The 10297-nt window shown below is 43.3% G+C and overlaps 1 pseudogene; it reads left to right on the forward strand.

Annotated features, from left to right (window-relative positions):
• Positions 1–7057: 7057 nt before the first annotated feature.
• LOC131569185 (cytochrome b-like) lies at positions 7058–8117 on the forward strand (annotated as a pseudogene).
• Positions 8118–10297: the final 2180 nt, after the last annotated feature.

The raw sequence follows: 10297 nt of genomic DNA on the forward strand, positions 1-10297 counted from the left end.
TCTTCAAAGCCATGCTCTTCCTATGCTCAGGCTCCATCATTCACAGCTTAAATGGAGAACAGGACATGTGAAAAATAGGAGGACTCCAAAAAATACTCTCCACAACCACTGCATGCCTTACCATCGGCAACCTCGCCCTAACAGGAACATCGTTCCTAGCAGGATTCTACTCAAAAGACCAAATAATTGAAAGCCTAAACACATCCTCCTCAAACACTTGAGCCCTACTCCTAACCCTTCTAGCCACATCATTCACCACGGTACACACAATCCGCATAACCGTACTAGTACAGACCGGCTTTGTTTGAATTCCGCCCTTGACCCCAGTAAGTGAAAACAACCCCGCAGTAACTTCCCCTGTCACTCGCCTTGTGCTGGGAAGCATCCTGGCAGGATTCCTCATCACCTCATTCATCATCCCCACAAAAACCCCTCCAATAACCATGCCACCTTCTATTAAAATAACCTCCCTAATTGTAACAGCCCTAGGCATTGCTTTAGTTCTAGAAATTTCAAAAATAGACCAAACACTCATCCTCACAAAACAAGCTCCCTTCTAAAACTTCTCAACATCCCTAGGATACTTTAACCCCCTAACCCACTGCCTAAGTATAACCAACTTCCTCAAAGGAGGAGAAAACATCGCATCCCACCTAACTGACCTCTCCTGATACAAAATACTAGGTCCAGAGGGGCTAGCCAGCCTGCAACTAATAGCAACCAAAACTGCCACCACCCTCCACTCAGGCCTAATCAAAGCTTACTTAGGATCATTCGCCTTATCCATTCTCATCATCCTCATATCCACATACAGAAATAACCAATGGCCCTCAACCTTTGTAAAAACCACCAAATCCTCAAAATCATCAACAACGCCCTAATCGACCTCCCAGTGCCATCAAACATCTCAACATGATGAAACTTTGGGTATCTAGTAGGCGTTTGCTTAATTACTCAAATCGTCACAGGTCTTCTGCTAGCTATGTACTACACAGCAGATACGAATCTAGCCTTCTCCTCTGTCGCTCACATATGCCGAGACGGACAATTCGGCTGACTCATCCGCAACCTCCACACAAACGGAGCCTCCTTCTTCTTCATCTGCATCTACCTACGCATCGGCCGAGGACTCTACTACGGCTTATACCTGTGGAGGATATTATTAATAGTTGGTTAGCTGAGAAAGGCCATGCTGACATAATGCTGCTGGTTAAGCTGAGAGAGGGAAGTCAGCAGTCAGTAAGCTGAAAGGAGAAGTCAGCAGTCGGTGTCCAATGACAGGCACGGACAGACTGCCCTTGCCGCAACATGAGGATAGGGAAGAGAGATTCTTCCTGAGAATATGTAGAAAGTATCAAAAGTATAACCATAAGAATGCAGAAGTAGGCGTAGTTGCTGATATGTAACTAACCAATCCTGAGCTCAACTTTTGCAATATGTATGAAGCTCATTATGAACTGTATTTACCCTGCTGTACTAATCAATAAAATCGGGCCTGTGATGATCTAATTGATGTCCTGGTCTCCTTCCGTCGACACATACCTAAACAAAGAAACCTGAAACATTGGAGTCATCCTCCTCCTAACCCTCATAGCAACTGCTTTTGTAGGATATGTCCTACCGTGAGGCCAAATATCATTCTTAGGAGCTGCAGTAATCACAAACCTATTCTCTGCCATCCCTTACATCGGGCAAACACTAGTCAAGTGAGCCTGAGGCGGGTTCTCTGTTGACAACCCTGCACTGACCCGATTCTTTCTCTCCACTTCCTCCTTGCCTTCGTCATCGTAGGCCTTACTCTCGTCCATCTCACCTGGTTTACACCCTTTATCCTCCGATTAAAATTACAAAAGGACAACGCATCACACAATTGGTACCACTATCACAAATGACATCGGGAATACAATCATTTACTGGGCAAACACGGAATGAAAAAGGTTTTGGCTCTACTGGCGTTACACTTTTGACTGTGGATTTACAAAATAGATCAAAGCAAAAGGTTTTAATTACTTATGGGCATCAAAGCATAACCCTTTATGGATTTTTGGATACAGGAGCAGATACCAGCATCATTTCTCCAGAAGCGTGGCCACAACATTGGCCTCTATTTCCATCATCAAACATGCTCACAGGAGTAGGAGGATTTACATTGGCAAGCAGATCGCCGCTTTTGTCTGTGTGCATTGAGAATCGACAAGTATCTGCTGTGTTTTCAATTGTTCAACTGCCTCCTACAGTTTCCTGTTTAATTGGAAGGGACATTTTAACACAATTGGGAGTGGTGTTAACTAATCAGCACCCTTTGGGGTAATTGCCATTGCTTGGACTTTCCCCATTCCACTCACCTGGAAAACGGATACACCGGTGATGGTTAAGCAATGGCCATTAAAAGGGGAGAGTCTTATGCATGCCCATGAATTGGTAAAGGAACAATATACAAAGGGACACCTACGACTATCCACGAGCCCTTGGAATACACCTATTTTTGTAATCAAAAAGAAATCAGGGAAATATCGTTTGATACATGATTTGAGGGCTGTAAATGACCAGATGGAACCAATGGGGGCCTTACAGCCTGGTCTTCCAAATCCAGCTATGATTCCAGAACACTGGCCACTTTTAATTATTGACCTAAAGAATTGTTTTTTCACTATTGGGCTGCATCCTGATGATATGAAGAGGTTTGCTTTTACTTTACCAGCAATAAATTGTGGAGAACCGGATAAAAGATTTGAATGGACGTCTCTTCCGCAAGGCATGCGCAACTTCCCCACTTTATATCAGCTTTATGTTGATGCTGCATTATAGCCACTACGTCGCAAATGGCCAGCAACTATAATATATCATTACATGGACGATATTTTGTTTGCACAGCAACAGCCATTCTCCTCTTTACAGATTAACAGCATTAAAAATACTCTTGCTATTGCTACAGAGAAAATTCAAACTACAAGGCCCTGGAAATATTTGGGATGGACTTTGACGGATCAGATAGTAATACCTCAAAAATTTGAATTACAATTGGACATTAAGACTCTACACGATGCACAGAAGTTGCTGGGAGACTTACAGTGGCTGAAGCCCATTGTGGGAATACCAAATCATTTGTTAGAAACCCTTTGGCCTTTGTTAAAGGGCGTTGACCCTACTACTCCTGTACACCTGACAAAGGAGCATCATCTTGCTTTGCAGCAAATTAGTAATTGTGTACAGCAAGGGTATGTGTCTCGTCGACAACTTGATCATCCCATTGACCTTACTATTTGGAATAGCCCTTGCCATTTGCCTGGTGCTCTCTCTCAACTACAAAAGAAAACGGGGGAGATACGGGTGTTGGAATGGTTGTCACCACCACTACAGCATAAGAAAACAGTATCTTCAAAAATTGAACAATTGGCTGCATTAATTAAAAAGGGGCGTCTCAGAATTCTTGAAGTGGATGGTAGAGAACCTGCTAGCATTAGATTGCCTATGGAAGAAGAAACCTTGGACTGGTACTTGATTAATTCGAAGGATTTACAGGAAGCATTATTGACATCATTTGCTAAAGTAGAGACTAGCAAATTAGTGCCTAGAGTTTTGCAATGGATGACAGAATAGAACTGGATCACTCGACCTTTGAGAGAAAAATACCCCATAGAAGGAGCTATTACAGCTTTTACAGATGCAGGAAAGAAATCAAGGCGTGCTGCTGTCACCTGGCAAGAAAAAGGACAATGGAAGCATCAACTCCTCACAGCAGACCTTGCAGATAGCTTACAAACTCTGGAATTGTTAGCAGTAGTATGGGCAGTGTCCAACTTACAGGAACCTTTAAATGTGGTCACAGACTCTATGTATGTCACAGGAGTAGTCAGACGGATAGAGGAAGCGGCAATTAAGGAAGTGAATAATAAATGATTGTATGAGTTACTGATACAGTTAAGGAAAGCTTTACGGGAGAGAAAAGCAGCGTATTCTGTGATTCATATTAGGAGTCATAAATGGTCTGAAGGTTTAGGAGAAGGGAATGAACGTGCAGATAAATTGGTTACCCTACCCATTGATAATTCTTGTCCTATTGATAAGCATACATTGGCCAGAGAAGCACATAGTAGGTATCATCAAAATGCAAGAGGATTAGCAAAACACTTTGAGCTGAGTTTGTCAGAAGCCAAGGCCATTGTTAGAGCATGTCCAACATGTAGTTATCATAATGGTGGAATAGGTCTAGGCATCGGGGTTAATCCTCGAGGTTTAGAAATAAATGAGAAATGGCAAATGGATGTTACACACATAGCTAGATTTGGTAAAGTCAAGCATGTGCACGTCACTATAGATACATATAGTCATTACATATGGGCTACGGCTCAGGCAGGAGAGAAAGCTTTATACGTTACCAGACACCTGTTAAGTTGCGTCGCTGTTATGGGAGTACCAAAGAGTATCAAAATGGATAATGGTCCAGCTTATGTAAGTGCTAGAGTCCTAGTAAGTGCTAGAAATTTTTGAATCAGTGGTCTGTTAAGCATGTGACAGGTATTCCATACTCCCTTACTGGACAGGCAATAGTGGAAAGAGCAAACGGCACCCTTAAGCAGTATATTGAAAAACATCAAGATTTGAGAGATCCACAAGCATGTTTGGCTAAGGTTCTGTATGTGATTAACCATTTATGTATTTTTGGGGAAGACGATACCCCCCCCTGCAATTAAACATCACCCGAGGTCAAGTCAGGAAACTACTAAGGAAACAGAGGTCTGGGTCAAGTATAAGAACCCGAGTACAGGATTATGGGAAAAACCTGCAAAAGTGTTATATTGGGGTCGGGGGTATCTTTGTGTTTCCTCACCTACAGGGCCTTTGTGGGTGCCTGCTAAGTGGACTAAACCTGTTTTTGATGCAGCATCTGGTGGATCGCCTTACGGAGAAGGACAAGGAGCGACTGGGGAAAAAACTGCTTCTACTCCTACAACCACTACTGTTACAATTGAAGGGGTACTCGAAAGCGGTGGACAGAGCACTGACACATCACTACCGGACAGCCCAGGAGCTGATTGGTTTTATTGACTCATTATCAACCTTTCGTTTAACAAATCCAGCGAAAGAACATTGCCTTGACTGTCACAATCCACATTGTGCTGCTTGGATAGCCCTACGTTGTGGGGGTTGTGATAGAACTTTTTGGATAGAACAATCATTATTGTGGGATTTGTGGTGTCACACTTGTGAGCACGAGTACACGTGGGGTAAAAGCTGGCAAGATGAATTAAGGAGACAAACAGGGCAAAATGCATATATAGCTTTAAATCTTTATGAGTCTCCTGAACAGAAAATTCTTGCTTATTATCGATGGGAGGTACAATGTATTGTGAATAGAATTAAGGTTCAAAGTAAATCACGCATAGTTTCTATAAGGTGTAGGAAATTAGTACCTTTAACACAGCATTCAATTGTAGGACCCTTCAAGAGGAATCCTGATAGAGCACTAGATTGCTGCATTGAAAAGTTGCAAAAATTGAGTTTGCAAGTGGCAGGACCAGTAAAATTAGGAGCAGCAAGATTGAAGATAGATAAGAAAAGGAAGGCAAAAAAGGGAACGATTTCATCTGAGTAAGGATATCAGTGAGCCTTCAAACTTACCTCATGCTATACCTGTAAGCAAGGATGCTGATTTAGAGTTAGTATATTCAAAAACTGACTCAGCCTTACAATAGACAATCTAGCAAACCAGGGAAAAGACAACGAAGAAAGGAAAAACAAAGCAAGCAGAAAGAAAAATGAGGTTTGTTCTTGTTATACTGCTCAATGCTGTAGCAAGTGAAGCAGTAGGAATAACACACTTTAGTCAACCAAGAGAAAATTTATGGGTGACACTTGCTAATCAAACTAACCAATCATCGCTTTGTCTTAGTCTTGGAGGAGTCACTAACCCATTTCGAACATGCCTGGTGGGACTTCCGCTGTGGTCTCCTGGAGAATTTTGCAGTTTGATAAACAATCAAACCTTATGTATGTCTAACATGTCAAACATCACACTGCCAGTACAACAAGGGTATACTGCAAGTCAGAGTGATGGTTATCGCCAATGCTTACTAATCCAATCACTTAACACTTCTTTGCATTCTCCTCCTGAGGAATTGGATCTTTTTGGAAGTACAAACGCCAGTATGTCTAACACGACAGCTGGCGGATGGTTTAGCTTCAAATTTTCGGATGCTCAGAATTTAAACCAACCTAAAGAAACATGGGCCACCCTAGATTGATCCCTGAATGTGAGTAAATTCTCTCCGCAGCATTACAGTCAATGTAACGGCACAAATATCACCACACCAATGAAATTACCCATAGGAATATTTTTGATTTGTGGAGACAGGGCGTGGAATGGTATACCAGCCAAACCACAGGGTGGATCCTGTCATTTGGGGAAATTGTCATTGTTTCACCCTAACGTATCCTTGCTAATGCAGCTGAGTCTAAATTCAAACAGGAAGAGACGTAGCATACATGACTTAGACTGCAGCCAGATAGGAGATCCACAGTTTTGGGGTACATTCAAACAAGTGGTAGTTTCAACTATCTTGCCAGGAGGATCTGCCAATAAAGCTATGAATTTAGCAAAGCAATTAGGGTGCTGGGCAAAGGATGAGCTAAACAAGACATCACAAATTCTAGACATGCTAACCGCAGATGTGCAGAGTGTTAACCATGCTGTTTTGCAGAATAAAGCTGCTGTAGATTTTTTGCTCTTAGCATGGATGTGAAGAGTTTGAGGGAATGTGTTGCATGAATTTGTCTGATCATTCGGTGTCCATTCCCACTAAGATAAAAGAACTGCAACAGGGACTTCACAGTCTCAAGGAAGAAGAAGGATTAGGAATTGGTGAATGGCTTAAAAGCTTAGGACTTGGGCCATGGCTGAGGAACATTGTGATCTATGCCATAGGACTTCGGGGTGTAATTTTACTGTTTTTTCTTATTTTGCCTTGTATCTTTAACTGTATTCAAAACATGGTCAGCCGTACAATAGCAAAAACCTGGCACACTAGTCTTCTTGCTCAAGAAGAAAACGGGGGAAATGTGGAGGATATTATTAATAACCAATCTAGCCTTCTCCTCTGTCGCTCACATATGCCAAGACGTACAATTCGGCTGACTCATCCGCAACCTCCACACAAACGGAGCCTCCTTCTTCTTCATCTGCATCTACCTACGCATCGGCCGAGGACTCTACTACGGCTTATACCTGTGGAGGATATTATTAATAGTTGGTTAGCTGAGAAAGGCCATGCTGACATAATGCCGCTGGTTAAGCTGAGAGAGGGAAGTCAGCAGTCAGTAAGCTGAAAGGAGAAGTCAGCAGTCGGTGACCAATGACAGGCAAGGAAAGACTGCCCTTGCTGCAACATGAGGATAGGGAAGAGAGATTCTTCCTGAGAATATGTAGAAAGTATCAAAAGTATAACCATAAGAATGCAGAAGTAGGCGTAGTAGTTGCTGATATGTAACTAACCAATCCTGAGCTCAACTTTTGCAATATGTATGAAGCTCATTATGAACTGTATTTACCCTGCTGTACTAATCAATAAAATCGGGCCTGTGATGATCTAATTGATGTCCTGGTCTCCTTCCGTCGACACATACCTAAACAAAGAAACCTGAAACATTGGAGTCATCCTCCTCCTAACCCTCATAGCAACTGCTTTTGTAGGATATGTCCTACCGTGAGGCCAAATATCATTCTTAGGAGCTGCAGTAATCACAAACCTATTCTCTGCCATCCCTTACATCGGGCAAACACTAGTCAAGTGAGCCTGAGGCGGGTTCTCTGTTGACAACCCTGCACTGACCCGATTCTTTCTCTCCACTTCCTCCTTGCCTTCGTCATCGTAGGCCTTACTCTTGTCCATCTCACCTTCCTCCACAAAACAGGCTCAAACAACCTGCTAGGCATTCCCTCAGACTGTGACAAGATCCCCTTCCACCCATACTACACCATCAAAGACATCCTAGGATTCGTACTAATGCTCTCCCTACTTGTCTCACTAGCCCTATTCTCCCTCAGCCTCCTAGGTGACCCAGAAAACTTCACCCCAGCCAACCCACTAGTCACCCCTCCTCACATCAAACCCGAGTGATCTTTCCTATTTGCTTACGCCATCCTCCGATCCATCCCAAACAAACTAGGAGGCGTAGTAGCTCTAGCTGCCTCAATCCTCATCCTGTTCCTCACCCCACTACTACATACATCAAAACTATGATCAATACCCTTCCGTCCCCTATCACAAACCCTATTCTGAACCCTAGTCGCCAATGTCCTCATCCTAACCTGAGTAGGCAGCCAGCCAGTAGAACACCCCTTCATCATCAACGGCCAACTAGCCTCATTCACATACTTCACAATCATTCTAGTTCTGTTCCCCCTTGCGGCCGCCCTAGAAAACAAGCTACTTAAACTTTAATTAACTCTAATAGTTTATAAAAACATTGGTCTTGTAAGCCAAAGATTGAAGACTAAACCCCTTCTTTAGAGTTACCCCACCACACACCTCAGGAAGAAAGGACTCAAACCCTCTGCTCCAATTCCCAAACCTGGCATTTTTCACTAAACTACTTCCTGACCCTACTGCTAAAGAGCTCGAATCGCCCCCCGAGACAACCCCTGCACAAGCTCCAACATCCTAAACAAAGTCAACAACAACCTTCACCCCCCAATCAAAAGCAATCCCACCCCCTCTGAATACAACACAGCTACCCCACTGAAATCCAACCGGACCGACAACAAATCCCCACTATTCACCATCCCCTCGTCCATCAACAACCCCAACACACCCCCTATAACAAGCTCCACCATGACAACCAACCCCATCCCAAAACCATAACCAACAACACCCCAGCAACCCCAAGCCTCCGGATAAGGATCCGCTGCCAGCGACACTGAATACACAAACACTACCAACATTCCCCCTAAATAAACCATAACAAGTACCAAAGAAACAAAAGGGACCCCCAAACTCACTAGTCATCTGCACCTTGCAACCGCTGCTACGACCAGCCCCAACACCCCATAGTAAGGAGACAGGTTAATGCAACCGCCAACCCCCCTAGAACAAAACTCAGCCCGAAAAACAGAACAGATTCTATCATAAATTCCCACTTGGCCTCTCTCTGATATTTACGGCCTGAAAAGCAGTCGTTACAAAATTTAACTATAAGAACACCTAAATACGTCCTTCATTCCCTCCCCCATCCCCTTACCCCCCCCCCCCCCTTCCCCCCCTACCCAGCACGTTTTCTTCTTGCTTTCAGGGTATGTATAATAATGCATCGCACTCTCTGCCCCATCAGACAGTTCATGAAATGTAGGATAATCCACATTACACGTCAAGCTCTTCCACCAAAAACCCAAATGGATGGTATTCGTCCAGCCTACCTACCAGGCACATTATTGCTTCAGGTACCATACAACCCAAGTATTTCTACCCAAGTCCAAGCCGCAAGTGTCACCCAAAGACCCAGGATCTTACCTAATGTACGCAACACCCAACCTAGAGAACGAGGAATGTCCCAGTACACCTTTGAATTCCCCTAGTCTACAGGATTCACCCACCTCCTAGGTAATATTCTCAGCCAAAAGCCTTCAAGCACTCCCAAGCCAGACATGGTTATCTTTTGATCGCATTTCTCACGAGAACTGAGCTATCAACATCATATGTGCTTTAGTTTATTGCCGTCAAGCACATACCTCTCCTATACTTGCTCTTTTGCGCTATTGGTTGTAACTTCAGGATCATAACTTGCTTCATTCCTTCCTCCTTGCCCTTCACAGATACAAGTGGTCGGTTGAATACTCCTCCCTAATTTCATTACCTCGGCATCCTGACCTCTTGCACTTGTTTTCTTTTAGCGTCTCTTCAATAAGCCCCTCAAGTGCAGAGCAGGTGTTATCTTCCTCTTGACATGTCCATGACATGACCGCCAAGCATATGAATCCCCTAACACCCAGAATGTCATGATCTAACGGATAAGGTTGTCGCAAACTTGGCACTGATGCACTTTGACCCCATTCATGGAGGGCGCGCTACCTACCTCTAGACAACAGATAGTGTAATGGTTGCCAGACATAGTAATTATTTTATCATTCACTAGGAATTAACATTTAAATTCCGTTTTATGCATCTGTTTTTTTATCTAGACTTTTTTTTTTCAAATAACTAAGCCACATATCCCTACATTGTCCAAACTACTTACCATCAATACACTTTCAATTAACTTTCCTCTATATTCCCTACTGTCAAAAATAATAACCAGCCACCAT

This window comes from Ammospiza caudacuta, chromosome 29 (genome assembly GCF_027887145.1).
Source record: "Ammospiza caudacuta isolate bAmmCau1 chromosome 29, bAmmCau1.pri, whole genome shotgun sequence".
Classification (NCBI taxonomy): domain Eukaryota; kingdom Metazoa; phylum Chordata; class Aves; order Passeriformes; family Passerellidae; genus Ammospiza; species Ammospiza caudacuta.